The sequence below is a fragment of the Bison bison genome, unplaced genomic scaffold, assembly GCF_000754665.1.
Source record: "Bison bison bison isolate TAMUID 2011002044 unplaced genomic scaffold, Bison_UMD1.0 scf7180017864080, whole genome shotgun sequence".
In the NCBI taxonomy this organism is placed as follows: domain Eukaryota; kingdom Metazoa; phylum Chordata; class Mammalia; order Artiodactyla; family Bovidae; genus Bison; species Bison bison.
Window position 1 is genome coordinate 2,757,648 of NW_011494652.1, and position 14,461 is coordinate 2,772,108.

At 49.5% G+C, this 14,461-nt stretch overlaps 1 long non-coding RNA gene across 1 annotated transcript in view; it reads left to right on the forward strand.

The window, feature by feature from the left end:
- LOC104986930 overlaps window positions 1-14,461 on the forward strand; it is a 22,342-nt gene that overhangs the window by 4,401 nt on the left and 3,480 nt on the right. The window contains exon 2 of the long non-coding RNA XR_825084.1: window positions 13,613-13,724. This is a non-coding gene — a long non-coding RNA (uncharacterized LOC104986930). The remainder of the gene's footprint in view (window positions 1-13,612; window positions 13,725-14,461) is intronic.

Sequence of the window (14,461 nt, forward strand, 5' to 3'; positions counted from 1 at the left end):
GGGGACATGTGTCCATGTAGTTGATTCATTTCGCTGTGCAGCAAAAACTAACCTAACACTGCAAAGCAATTCTACGCCAATTAATACAAAGGAGGCGCATTCCAGGGATGGGGAAACACCCTTGCCCTGTTTCCGACAGTGTCCGCAAAAGTGGCAGCTGCTTTGGCAGGGTGGCACCCAGATGCCAGTGTGGGGGACGCAGGTGGGGGAGTTTGGGGCTGGACTCGCAGCAAAGGATGCCTGTGCCCACTCCTGGCATGGCAGGCGCAGCTCCATTCTCATAATGGCCAACAAGGGCAGCTCACTGGCGACCCAGATAGCCCTCTGACCAGCCTGCCTCTTTCCTTTCCCAGAACCATGTGAACCTCCCAAACTCTCCCTGCTGCGACGTGAATAAAGCTCACTCCCATCTCCCTAGGCCCTCAACATATGAACTTTGGGGCAACACAAACATTCAGTCCACAGCCCTCCTTTTGATCTCAAATGGTTTATTGCCACAAATGGGTCTTTCCTCACCCCATCTTCTCATTTTGGGAAGACGTGGAGATGGGCCGCTGAGTAATCACAAGGGCTCCTAGGGTTAAGTCTCCCATCAAAGGCCTTTGGAGTCCCTTGGGATCACGGTTATCATTAAATCGCTTCTGCAGACTCACACTGAGGAATCTTAGAGCTGAATTATAGCAGCTGTCCTTTGGGAACTGGCCTGTCTGTAAATTCGGAGATGGAGCCTCCCCAGGCACAGGGGAAAAATCGTGGTTCAAGAATTGAAAATAATGTGGTCAACAGTAATTTAGAAGGCTTTTCACTGAGCACGGTTTAAAACAAGCAAGAAAAAAGGAAAGAGAAAAACAGCTTGTAAAAATCTGTTTTAAAAGCCTCCGTGGAAGTTGTTGCTTTAAAATACTACTATTGTGTCTAACTTCATTCAGTACAATTTTTATTAACTTGATTTTTTTTTTTGCCCTCTCTTGCTTTTGCACTCAGTAAAAGAAAAACAAAAAACAAAAAACTCAACAACTTCTTGAAATGTTCCCCAATCAAGCCTTTTATCTCCACGGGGTCAATTCCACCTGCCAATTTGCAAATGGGCTTGTTTGGGTCACCAGACCACAGCATTCTCGGCAAAGTTTCCATTTGCAGGCAGGCCAGCCCTGCCGGCCCTGCCCTCCTGAAAAGGTGCAGTCAGAGATTCAAATATGATTTTCTAAGAAAATTGGTTGAGGCTGTATGCGGTGGGGGAGCAGAGCACGGATGCAGGAGGCTTTTCTGTTGTATCTTATGGCTTTTACAGTTTTGAAGATTTCGGGGCGGGGGGTGGGGCGCAGAGCTTACCCAAGGACCAGCTCTAGAGACCCCCTTACTCCCAGATCTGAGAGCTCAGAGGGGCAGGTGCTAGTCCTCCTCACCCTTTCAGGGAGCCCCTCTGAGGTCCCCACCCCTTTTCAGTCTCTTCTCTGCCCTCTGCCATGGTCCCCCGCAGCCTGGGTCAGGGACTCACCTGAGGGCTTCTGAGCATCTTCCTGCCTCTTCCTGTGTCCTGAGCTGTGGCCATGGTCCCCCGAAGCCTGGGTCAGGGACTGTCCTGAGGGCTCCTGAGCATCTTCCTGCCTCTTCCTGTGTCCTGAGCTGTGCTGGGTGGGGTGCGTGTGTGCTAAGTCGCTCGGTCACGTCCGACTCTTTGTGACTTCATGGACTGTAGCCCGCCAGGCTCCTCTGTCCATGGGATTCTCCAGGCAAGAATACTGGACGGGGTTGTCACGCCGTCCTCCAGGGGATCTTCCTGACCCAGGGATCGACCCTGCATCTTCTGCATTGCAGGCGGATTCTTTACCACGGAGCCACCAGAGAAGCCTGCTTGTTGGGGAAGTGGTACCACCTCGCTCCGCCTGGAGCAGGCAACCAGGTGGACACTTGACTCCTACACAAACCATCACAAAACAATGGGCAACCGTCAGGAGACAGAGAGGACACGCAGAGGAGAGGGCTATCAGGTTTGAAGTGTGAGGATGTCCCCAGGAGCGAGAGCTGTTATCCTACAGGAGGGTGGAGTTCCCTGGGAGCAGGGGTGGGGAAGGCGGGCGAGTGGCATGGGGGAAGGGCAACTTCAAGGAGTGGGCGGGGCCCGAGTAGAGGAGGCAGGGAGTCAGGCCAGGGAGTTTGGGATTTGTTTCAGGGATGCAGAGGGGATGCCCAGGGTCTTCACGCGGAGGAAAGTTCTGATGGGGTGGACGGGGCTGAGGGCAGGGAGTAGTGTTGGTAGAGCTGGGATTCTGACTGCAGTACAAGATCAGGCTGGGCTGCCTCTTCTCTAGTCCACCTAGGCGATCACACCCCTTAACCAGCAAACTTCTTTTTTGGGGGTTTGTTTTCTTTTAAAATATTTATTTATTTGTCTGTGCTCGGTCTTCTGTTGAAGCACGCAGGATCTTCAGGCTTTGTTGTGGCACGCAGGATCATTTTTAGGGGAGGCATGTGGGATCTAGTTCCTCAGCCAGGGATTGAACCTGGGCCCCCTGCATTGGGAGTGTGGAGTCTTAGCCGCTGGACCACCAGGGAAGTCCCAGTAAACTGAGAGCCTTTTCGAGGGGGCGGTATCTCACTCATCTTGCATCCTTGCCTAGGAGCCAGTGTTCTCTCTGTGTCCAGCTGGTCTCCGTTAGCTGCTGCCAATTAAAGGGAAAATGGAAACAGTGACAGACTTTATTTTCTTGGGCTCCAAAATCACTGTGGATGGTGACTGCAGCCGTGAAATTAAAAGACGCTTGCTCCTTGGAAGAAAAGCCATGACAAACCCAGACAGCATATTACAAACCAGAGACATCACTTTGCCGACAAAGGTCTGTATAGTCAAAGCTATGGTTTTTCCAGTAGTCTTGTATGGATCTGAGAGTTGGATCATAAAGAAGGCAGAGTGCTTTCGAACTGTGGTCCTGGAGAAGACTCTTGAGAGTCCCCTAGACAGCAAGATCAAACCAGTTCATCCTAAAGGATATCAACCCTGATTATTCACTGGAAGGACTGATGTTGAAGCTGAAGCTCTAATACTTTGGCCACCTGATGCGAAGAGCTGACTCATTGCAAAATACCCTGATGCTGGGGAAAACTGAAGGCAGGAGGAGAAGGAAATGACAGAGGATGAGAAGGTTGGATGACATCATCGACTCGATGTACATGAGTCTGAGCAAGCTCCAGGAGAGAGTGAAGGACAGGCAAGCCTGGCATGCCTCAGTCCGTGGAGTTGCAAAGAGTTGGACACAACTTAAGCAAACAACAATAACAAGTTTCCGTTGCAGAAATAACGCAGACCCCTTTCCCTGGTAATCTTTTCACCCCCCCCTCCCCCGAAGAATGCAACCTGAGCCCTGAAATCAGAGCATTCTGGATGATTCCCTGTGGATGTGATTCCTGGAGGATGTGGTCACAGGAATGAATAAAAATTTTAAAAACCTTCCAGGAAAGTCATGAATGGGCCACACATCCGAGAAAGTGCCCCAGGCCATCTGCTCAGGATGAACTGGACAGGCTCTCCGAGCTCCTCGCTATGTGCCTTGCCACTGTGGGAGCCCACCCCTCCCCCGCCCCGCCCAGGTCCAGGCTCCCATGATGAGGTGACCCCAAAGGCCCTGAGCTTTTAAACACAGATTTTCTGTTTGTGACTTCACTCCGGTTCCTTTGAAGCCAGGTGGCCTCGCTGATGGAACCCGGGAGCAGATGGCCTGCTCGGGGTCCTGGCGCCCAGCCCTGTGCTGCAGGGAGCAGGAACATGTTGGTGACTCACTCGGACAGTGACTTCTATGGTCAGGGCAGGCAGAGCCCCGAGGCACCCTCGCCGCTGCCCTTCGCTTCCTAACTTTGGAGCATCTGGAGGGGCTGTGTTGACCCTGAAAGTTGAAAGGCTTTCTGGCTGCACGGCTGCCACTTCTCTTCTTCCTCAGGGATGTTCCCTGGTCCCCTGCCTGGCTTCCCATGCTGGAGCTGGTCACACTGGGTTTACTGAGTAGGAAGTGGCACATGGCTGCAAGCATGCAAGACGTCCCACCATGAACTGAATCTGGGGATAAGCTCTGTGCCCCATGACCCCTGGGGTTCCCCAACCCTACTGGTTTCTCTCAGCAAGACAGTGATCCCCCAGATCCCTAAGCCCCTCAGATTCCCAGAGGTATCTCCAGACTCCCTGAGGCCCCCCAGGCTCCCCAAGTTTCCCCCAGACTCCCCGAGGTCTCTCCAGACTTCCTGAGGTCCCCCCAGACTCCCTGAGGTTCCCTCAGACTCTCTGAGATCCCCCAGATGCCCTGAGGTCCCCCAGACTCCTTGAAATCCCCCAGACTTCCCGAGTTCCCCCCAGACTCCCTGAGGTCCCCCCAGACTCCTCGAGGTTCCCCAGACCACCAAGGCCCCCTAGGCCTCTGAGATCACAAATCCCCTCGCTGGCCCCCAGATTTCCCAAGGTCCACTCCTGAGTTCCTCCCTGACCGCAGAGGCCCCCACAGATCCCTGAAGGTCCCAGACCCCTGGAGGCCCTCCAAGACCACTAAGGCCCTTTGAGACTCCCTGAGGACCCAGACTGCTCACACCTGGGCAGGTGGTAAGGAGCAGCCTGACTGGGAGCTCCTTTCCATCCCTGAATCCTCTGGCTGAGGAGTTCTCTGACCAAATAGGACTTCTTTCTGCATTCAGCCACGTCCTTGGTGCTTAGCGTTGCCTCTGGGCTGGAGTGGAGCAAAAATAAGGCAAGGGGTCTGGGGTCCGAAGGACTGGTTTTGAACTCGAACCCTGTTCCTTCTGAGCTCCACATCTCTGAGCCTCACTGGCCCCACCCCCAGGTCATGTGGCTTAAGGCCAGGCACTGGGAATACTGGACTCGGGATGGCTGAGTTGGTCCTTTTCCTGGTCATCACCATGAGGGCCCCCGCTGGGCTGGTGGTGGGGGACACCAGGAGCCACCCTGCAGGGAAGGACTGAGGACAGCGGCCGCATGGGACGGTGCGAGGAACCCAGGTGGAGTCCCTTTGCCCCTCAGGGGCAGGAACGCGAGGCGGGCCCCCGCTCCCCCGACTCCCTCTGGGACAGCGGGCAGAGAATTCACAGCTTCCCTCCTGGCCCTGGTGCCCACATATTTTTCTTGTCAAAATGTTCATTTTTAGCAAATTGTACAGTCAAAGAGGAAAATCCCACAGACTGAAGGAGGAGGAGGAAGAGGAGGAAGAGGAGAAGAAAAAGAAGAAGAAGGAGGAGGAGAAAAGCTGTGTTTACATTTTAGAAAGCAACCTCGAGGAGACAGCAACCTTCCTGCCCGTGGAGGCCGCAGTGAAGCCCTCGGGAGCCCTCGGGAGTCCACTGGCTTGTTGGGACTCTTCCTTAAGCAGACTTGAACCTCACTCACCCTACTTGAATTATTCTTCAGGTAACCGGGGGCCCATTTGGGCTGGTGGTCCTGAATTCTCAGAACAAAATCTGTCTAGTAGGCAGACCGAGAGGTTTGGGATGAGGCAGCACGTGTGCGCTCAGTCGTGTCTGACTCTTTGGGGCCCCATGGACTGTAGCCCGCCAGGCTCCTCCGTCCACCAGATTCTCCAGGCAAGGACACTGGAGCAGGTTGTCATGCCCTCCTCCAGGGCATCTTCCTGACCCAGGGATCGAACCCAGGTCTCCTGAATTGCAGGCGGATGCTTTGCCACTGAGCCACCCGGGAATGAGGCAGACTCTGGTATGAATTCTGGAACATCCAGGGGATTTCAGTGTCTTTAGATCTGCAGGTTTCTGTTTATCATCCGGGCAGCCTATTGTCTGATCATTTAAAAAGAATTATTTGGCTGTGCCAGGTCTTCGTAGCAGCCCAAAGGATCTTTAGTTGCGACGTGTGAACTCTTAGTTATGGCACATGGGGTCTAGTTCTCTGACCAGGCATTAAACTGTGATCCCCTGCTTTGGGAGCTTGAAGTCTTAGCCACTGGGCCACCAGGGAAGTCCTCTGGCTGACAGTGTTAACTTCTGAGTTAGCAGTGCCATGGAGGCTGGGCTGGGTATGGAATTGCACCCTGAAATCAGCAGTCACACTTACACACAGGCTCCCACCCCATCAACAGAAGCAATCTCCTTACCTCTGACAGAGGGGACGTGTCTCCTTTCTCGGAGAGATTTCCCAGAGCCTCACTCAAGACACTTGACATTTGTCCTCCCTAACGGAACCCATGGCCCCTCAATACATCGACTGGTAAGGCTGATAACTAAGATTGGCCATCAGGATGTCTGCAGAGGAGAAATACGTCAGGCAATGAAGAGAGCCGGAGCTGGTAATGGGTGCCAATGGAACCAGGAAAATACATGTGATGGTTGGTCTGGCTCTGTTCACAGACCCGGACACTATTGATCGATTAACTAGAAGTCAAGTCTCTTTGAGGACAGATCCTGTAAATGTCACTGCCGGTTGATGCCATCATTATTTTCCTGATCCTTCCCCAAAGTGATAGATATATGGCTACTGACCATGGTATGTGTGTCCTGAGAAAAGACTTTCCAGGATTGTTGGATGCAGGGTCTGCTACCAGGAGACCTGAAACTCTGTTGCTGACCCCAATGACAGTGATAAATAGAGTCCTGGCCCAATTTCATGTCACAGCGAATCCAGGGGCTCACCTGCGATCACTTTCTCGGTCCCTTATTGTGTAACTCGGGGGGCTGCAATCCAGAGTCGGCAGGACCCTGGCTTTGATTCTGTGACCTGCAGAAAAGGAGTCATTCGGTGGGAGGAGCCAAGTGGAGTCACCTGAAACTGTCCCCTCCTGGCTGAGGCAGTGAGGCAGAAGCAAAACCACCCCAGGAGGAGCTGCAAAGACTTGGTGCATCACAAAACACTTAAGGATGCGGGGGTCCTGCCCCATCGCATTCCCATTCCGCTCACCCATCTGACCCCAAAGCACGCAGGACATTCTGTAAACCACGCCAGAGGCGGTGTATGGTAACGAGGAGACTGACACGGCCCCTGACGCTGTATGTGGTTGTGTTCTCACTCATTTACTGGTTTAGGCACTTTTCATTCCTCCTGTAAACTCTTGTTGTCAGTTGGGTGAAGCTTCCACCGGAAGAGCGTCCTGGCCATATAGATCAGCTGGCAGTAAATTTTTGCTTGTGTTGTCGTTCAGTTGCTAAGTCAAGTCCAACTCTTTGTGATCCCATGGACTGCAGCCTGGCAGGCACCTCTGTCCTCCACTATCTCCCAGAGTTTGCTCAGATTCATGTTCATTGAGTCGGTGATGCCATCTAACCATCTCATCCTCTGCTTTCCTCTTCTCTTCCTGCCCTCAATCTTTTCCAGCATCAGGGAATGAGTTGGCTCTTTGCATCAGGTGACCAAAGTATTGGAGCTTCAGCTTCAGCATCAGTCCTTTCAAAGAATATTAAGGGCTGATTTCCTTTAGGATTGACTGGTTTGATCTCCTTGTGTGTTATTGATCTGAAAATGCCTTTATTTCAATTCTCTTGTTTTTGAAGGACATTGTCATTGGGTATAACATTCTGAGTTGGTGAGTCTTTCCTTCCAACACTTTAAATATCATTTCCCACTATTTGCTGATCTCTTTTGTTTCTGATGAGATATCAGCCATGAGTGTTGGGTTCTTCTTGGATAGGTAATGTGCTCTTTTATCTGGCTGCTTTCAAGATTTTCTATCTTTCAGTAGTATGACAATGTGTGCAGGTATGGTTTTCAGGCTTTTTTGGGGTTTTGTTTTGTAATTATCCTATTTGGGATTTATTGTGTTTCTTGGATCTGTAAATAGCTTTCTCCCTATTATATGGAGATCTTCAACTTTGGGAATTTTTTGTTTTATTTACCTAGTCTTTTTGTGCTTCCTTTCACTCTGTTTTATTTCTGGGACTGCAACTACACATATTCCAGGCCATGTGACTTTGTTCCAAGGGTCTCTGAGCATTTGCTAACTTTCTTTAGATTTCCCTCTCTCTCTTTAAAATGTTTAAAAACGTCTGTATTTACTCTGGTAGGACTGGGTCTTTGTGGCTGTGTGCGGTTGTGGTGAGGGGCGGCTGCTCCTCACGGCGATGCGCGGACTTCTCGTGCAGTGGCTTCTCTTTTGTGGAGCACAGGCTCCAGGCACGTGAGGCTCCAGGCGGCCTGGGCTCAGCAGTTGTGGTGCGCAGGCTTAGTTGCTCTACTGCATGCAGAACCTTCCCAGACCGGGGTGGAACCCATGTCCCCAGCACTGGCAGGCAGATTCCTATCCACTAAATCACCAGAGAAGGCCTCTCTGTTGATTGGATAGTTTCTATTGATCTGTCTTCAGGTAATTTCTACTGATATTTCTAATCTTTGAATCCACTTACTTTTTCACTTGTTATTGTGCCTGTGAATTCTGGAATTTCCATTTAGTTCTCTTTTCCAGTTCTAATTTATCTGCTGAGATTCTTTATTGATTTGTTCATTAGGGCCATATTTTCCTTTAAATCCTTGAACATATTTATAATAATGGCTTTATATATCTGCTAAGTCCAACATCTGGGCTATCTTCGGGTCAGTGGCAATTGACTCCTATTTTATGGCATATGAGTTATATTTTCCTTGTGCTTTGCTTGTCTAGATTTTTTCCTATTATTTGGAACTTCAGATGACACATTTTAGAGATTTTGAATTTGATATTTGTCTCTGAGTACTGCTGGTTTTATTCTTGTAGGTGGTGGATATTCCTGGCTGATAAGTTGAACTTGCATAGACTTGGATCTGGCTTTTCCTGGGCCCCTCTAAGTTGCTTTGACTCTCCTTCTGAATTCTGTCTTCAAGCTTTGTTGAGAGTTGATTTAAGGCTCTAGACTTAGATAGACTAGACTTTGCTGTAAGTTATGGTCTTTACTCCTAAGGCACAACTTTTCTGATGTCTCTTCTCCTTTCTGGTTGGCTGGAAACTTCAGTGTGTCTCAGCAAACTTTGGTCTCTCAACTCCACAACACCTGATCCCAGGTAATTCTTACATAGTCTCTCCCTGTATACTCACAACCCCACTCTTAGCCAGAGACTTGCAGGTAATCTTCATGCAAATGTCTGAGGTGTTCCTGTGGGCACAGCTGCCTCCTCTCTGGCACCCTGACCACAGATTCACATCATTTTCACAGTCCCCGCCGCTCAATACGATTGTTCTCCTCTGCTCTCGCTCCTATACTGTGGTCAGGAAATTTCCCCAGGCAGAGAGGCTGGGCAGTTAATGGGATTGCCTTATGAGTTTCCCTTCTCTCAGGGATCACAGTCTCTAATGCCTGCTTTCTGTTGCCCAAACAAGATTGCTTCATATTTTTCCCCCCAGTTTTATGGTTCTTTATGGCAGGAAGCTTCCTCTGGTAGTCACTTCTCCATCTGGGAGCCAGAAATGGAAGTTAAATGGTATGCACCTATTGATCTAGAAGTGTTCTTCTCCAATCCCATTGGTGAAGAGGATAAAAAACAATTTGTCATCATAGGAGAAGGACAGAAGTTCACATTCACTCTCTGGTTCCAGACTGGAGCTAACTCTCCTGTTCTCCCAACAAGACACCTCATAGGGACCATAGTCATCCTGATATTCTATAGATCAGGCTGGTCTTCTGTACTGATAACCCATGTGAACTGGAAGTGGTGAGCACGGAGCATAGAGTATGCAGAAAGTGAGAAAGAGACTTCTGACAATATAAAGGGCTGCATGCCAATGAAATGAGCAGGGACCCAGTGTCCAGGGCCCGTGGGGCTTCCCTTTAAAGCAAAGAACCATTTGCTGCCCATCCTACATCTTCTACAGCTAGCAGGAAAGAAGCACAAAACTTAAAGTTGTTTGGACTTGGGGAGAGGTGGAAATCGATAGCACTCTCAGGAATTCTGTTCTAACCAGCTTATTGAGTGGTTTGAAAGGCTTTCTATCTCACGTGAGACCCAGAGCAGGTCTTAGAGGGCTCGGTGGCAGGCAGAGCCTGGAGTGTAAGTTTCTCTGTCCCTAGGGGCTTGCGATCCACCAGATAAGGTGATGAAGGCTTGCACAGGTGGAGAGTGCAGAAAACCTCTCCAGGAACGTCTCAGCATAGACCTGTGGGGTTCTTGAGTGAAGACATGCTCTTTCTAGAAATTTTTCTTTTCTTTTTTTTTTTTTTGGCCATACTGTGCAGCATGCAGGATCTTAGTTTCTTGACCAGAAATTGAGCCTGTGCCCCCCTCTGTTGGAAGTGCAGAGTCTTAACCACTAGGCTGCCAGGGAAACCCCAAGATGTGCTCTCTACAATATAGAAGCCACTGGCGGTTTGAAGAACAGCTTGTGAGTTGCTAGTAGGTTCCAACAGGGCTGGAGCACCTGGCCAGGGCACTCCAGGTGGCTGTGCAGCTGAAGTGCCTCTCATGAGCTGGCTGAAGACTGACTCTTTTTGCATCACGTCCTCTCTGAGAAGTAACCCTGAAAGACAGCAGGGGCGGTGGGGGCATCCCGCAGGCAGCACACTGGCCATCCACTGTACATAGAAAAGTACCCAGAAGCAGGAAAATCCACAGACACCTGGACATGGGCAAACGGCTTGTCTTATGGGATAGGAGCCTGAAAGGAACAATATTAGGAGATCGGGAACAACTTAGTTTGGAGATGGACCTACAGCAGTGGGCAAAAGTGTGTGGATGCCAACTGGCCTTCAGAGGACCTGTCCCATAGTTCAGGCCCGCAGGGACCAGGTCAGTGGGATGACCTGTCCTGGAGATGATGGCCAGTCTTTCTACTTGGTTATGGCACAAAAGAATAAATCAAAGATGATGAACCCCAAATCTCTCTTTGGCTGCTCTCTTTGGATGACCACAGTCATCCCCAGATGATGCTATTGATGATGGAGTAATGAACAAGAATCCACAGGAGACAGCAAAGATACCTCTTTCTTCCTGGAAATTACGTTACTACGAGAGTGTTCAGAAATAATGACTATGGTCTTGGGGCATGTTAAGTGGCCCATAGACACCAATACCCATGCTGGACACCCAAACTTTCAGCAACCAAGACAAATGATGACCCTTCAACGTGACACCCTGCCTTGAGAGCACCAGTGGGCCCCTTAGCGGCAGGTTGAGTCCATCACCCTCTTTTAATCTGGAATTCTCCAGGCAAGAATACTGGAGGAGGTAACCGTTCCCTTCTCCAGGGGATCTTTCTGAGCTAGGGACTGAACCCTAGTCCCATCTTTCCTGCATTGCGGACAGATTCTTTATCAGCTAATCCACTAGGGAAGCCCTTCTAATCTGGTTAGAACAGCAGTTTGTCTTTTCTGGAACTGCCATTACTCTTGGTATGGGTTTGCTTCCTCTGCTCACAGTGCTTCCCAGCATCCATCAAAGGGCTTATAGAATCCATCCCCGAGGTCTGACTGCACACCTTGAATTGAGAAGTCATTTTACAGCTGGGGAGATACCACACTGAACACACGGCCTTGTGGTCTACTGGTCTTAGGACCTACTCTCATCAGTCAGAAGCAGATAGGCTGGGAGAATACAAGAGCATCCTGTGAACGACTCAGCTACCCATCAGTGCACCCAATCAATAGCCAGATATGGTGCTGTGACCCCCAAAGTTGAAATTCATGGGTTCAAGAACAAAGGCTGGAGTAGGAGAGCCATTTCTCATTGTCACCGCCGCCCCTACCCCCCACACCCGGTGCCTCGCTGGAGGTACGTGCTGAACATGCCTCTTGCTTCCTGCCCCTAAGCTCCTCTGAGGACTGCCATGGGTGCGTGCTTAGCCCTCACACACACTATCTGGAAGTGCTGGGAAGTCAACATTCTGTGGGCTGATCCTCTGTCCGATGGAGAGGGGAAACTGACAGATGAAGGTTAGACATGAGAGCTGGACCATAAAGAAGGTTGACTGCTGAAGAACTGATGCTTTTGAATTGTGGTGCTGGAAAACACTCTGGAGAATCCCCTGGACAGCAAGGAGATCAAACCGTTCAATTCTAAAGGAAATCAACCCTGAATACTCATTGGAAGGACTGATGCTGAAGCTGAAGCTCCAATCCTTTGGCCACTGATACAAAGAATTGACTCATCAGAAAAGATCCTGATGCTGGGAAAGACTGAGGAAAGGAGAGGGGCGTGACAGAGAATGAGATGATTGGATGGCATCGTCCACAGACTCAATAGACATGAGTTTGAGCAAGCTCTGGGAGATGGTAAAGTCAGGGAAGTCTGGCGTGCTGCAGTTCGTGGAGTTGCAAAGAGTTGGACACAACTGAGCGACTGAACAACAAGAGATCCCAAGAGCCAGTGGAGGGAGACAGGCAGTGGGGTTGGGGGAAGCTAGAGAGGCCAGGAGGCATTGTGTGCAGCTCTGATGAGAAAGAGGAGGGAGTCAGGTGACCATCAGGAGTGAAGTGTTCTGGATGGAGGGGATAGCATGTGTTAGTCTCTCAGTTGTGTTTGACTCTTTGTAACCCCATGGACTGTAGCCCGCCAGGCTTCTCTGTCCATGGGATTCTCCAGGCAAGAGGGGATTGCCATTCCCTCCTCTAAGAGGGAATAGCAGGGGACCACCTCATGGAGATGAGGGTCTTTTCCATTCCAGCGCATTCAGTGTCTAGAAATAAAAAATATTCAACTTCACATAATACCCCTGAGAAAGTGGCTTAGCAGGATTATGTAACTGCTTCATGTACTGGTGAGCCCAGGGGCTTCACAGGGTCCTCCATCCATTTTTCTTGCCGATGGACATAATCTGGACAAGAAAATTGTGATTTGAAGATGGCAGATCCAAAGGGGAAACAAAAATATGTGTAGCAGGCATCCGTTTATTAGAGACCAAGTTTAGTTATGATCAGTCAAGTCTTTCTCCTTGATTACAGCAAAAAAGAATAAATAAAAGAGGCAAACCCAAGACCTCTCCCTGGCTGCTCTTTAGAAAGGCCGTTGTGATCTGGTAGAATCCAAGTCAGGTGTGGTGGGTACCACAGTCACCCCCAGGATGATGCTGTTGATGATGGAGAAATGAGTAAGAATCCACTGGGCGCAGCAGAGATATCTTTTCCTTCCTGGAGACTGTTGCTAAGGAGCGTATTCATAATGAAAGACCATTGTCTTGGGGCATGTGAAGAGGCCCACAGAAATCAAAGGACTTTAAAGGGGTTGAGAAGCAGGTGTGGTGAAGACTCGGACACGGCGGGAATTGTCAGGGCCAGAAGGGACAAAGTTCAGACGGTGCCCACGGCGTTTTATTGCAGAAAGGAAAGCATCCTTTTGAATTCTGTAATAACACTGTGTTTGTGGTCTATTTTCATCTGAGGATCTCAGAACACTTTCAGGTTGTCATTAAGCTTCACAGCGACCTGATGTACTGGGTATAATTATACCCATTTCATCGCAGGGTCATCTGAGGCCCTTTAAGATGAGCCGACTTGCTTGGAGACTTTGATCTCGACTTTTCTGTTTTCCACCCTGACTTGCCTGGTTCATTTTAATGTCGCGAAATCAGTGAGGGACATGAAAATTTCAACAAATCTACTCCAAAACCAGTTACTTAAATTCTTGGGCAAACCCTCCGTGGCTCTCCATGACCACCTTCCTCTCATGTTCATTAACAAAACCAGTTAGCCAAGGTATTTTTTTACATGCTTTTAGGAAAAGTCGTTGTATGGAAATATTGGAAGGCGTGAGATTGATCCCACGGAGCAAACGCGCCCCTTTCCCATGGTCTGGAATGGACTCCGTCCCAGGCAAATTGGAGTTGCAGGTACGCCGCTAATTTCCCATCATTCTGCTTGGAGGCGATAAGATGTCTTTTCATCTTAAGTTACATAAGTATCCAAACACATAAGGAGACCGTTATTACAAAGGCAACCGACAAGGGCAAAAAAAAAAAAAGAGTTTCATTTATTCTGAATATCTGCACTAAACGGTTTTGATGTCTTTTCGGGGACTCCTAAGTACTAAGAAGGAGAAAAAAAAAATGCACAAAAGTCCTTTTGAAAATGCAACCTGGCTGTCGCTGATGTTGGGTCTGTCGAGAAATCTATTGTCCATAAGGCAAGGGCCGGGCGATCATAATCCATCCTATGATATTTGCATTCGCCTTCCCCGTCTGCCCAACCGGCGGCTTATGCAAAGCAGCTCTTAGTATTCTTAGGGGGGTGGGGGCAGGGAGAGAGGCATGTACATGTACTTCAAAAACTCAGCTCCTGACAATGGAGAACATTTGTGGTAAATATGCTGCACTCTGGATGTTTTCTACCCGCTTCTTCAGGAAAACAGATGGGTAGTTTCTCTGACAGTGAAATTTATAGGTAACTGAAGGAAATGAGTGGTAAAAGGGAAAACTCCCTGTTTTTAATGTTTCCCATATAATCAAGCGCCTCTTTCATGGAGGTACCCCACTGCACTCCATCCTTCCACATTCTTTCCCCTTGACTGGCTCTCAAAAGATCCATTTCAACGAGGAAGAAAAAACCCAGCATCAAGGATAAAGAGGAA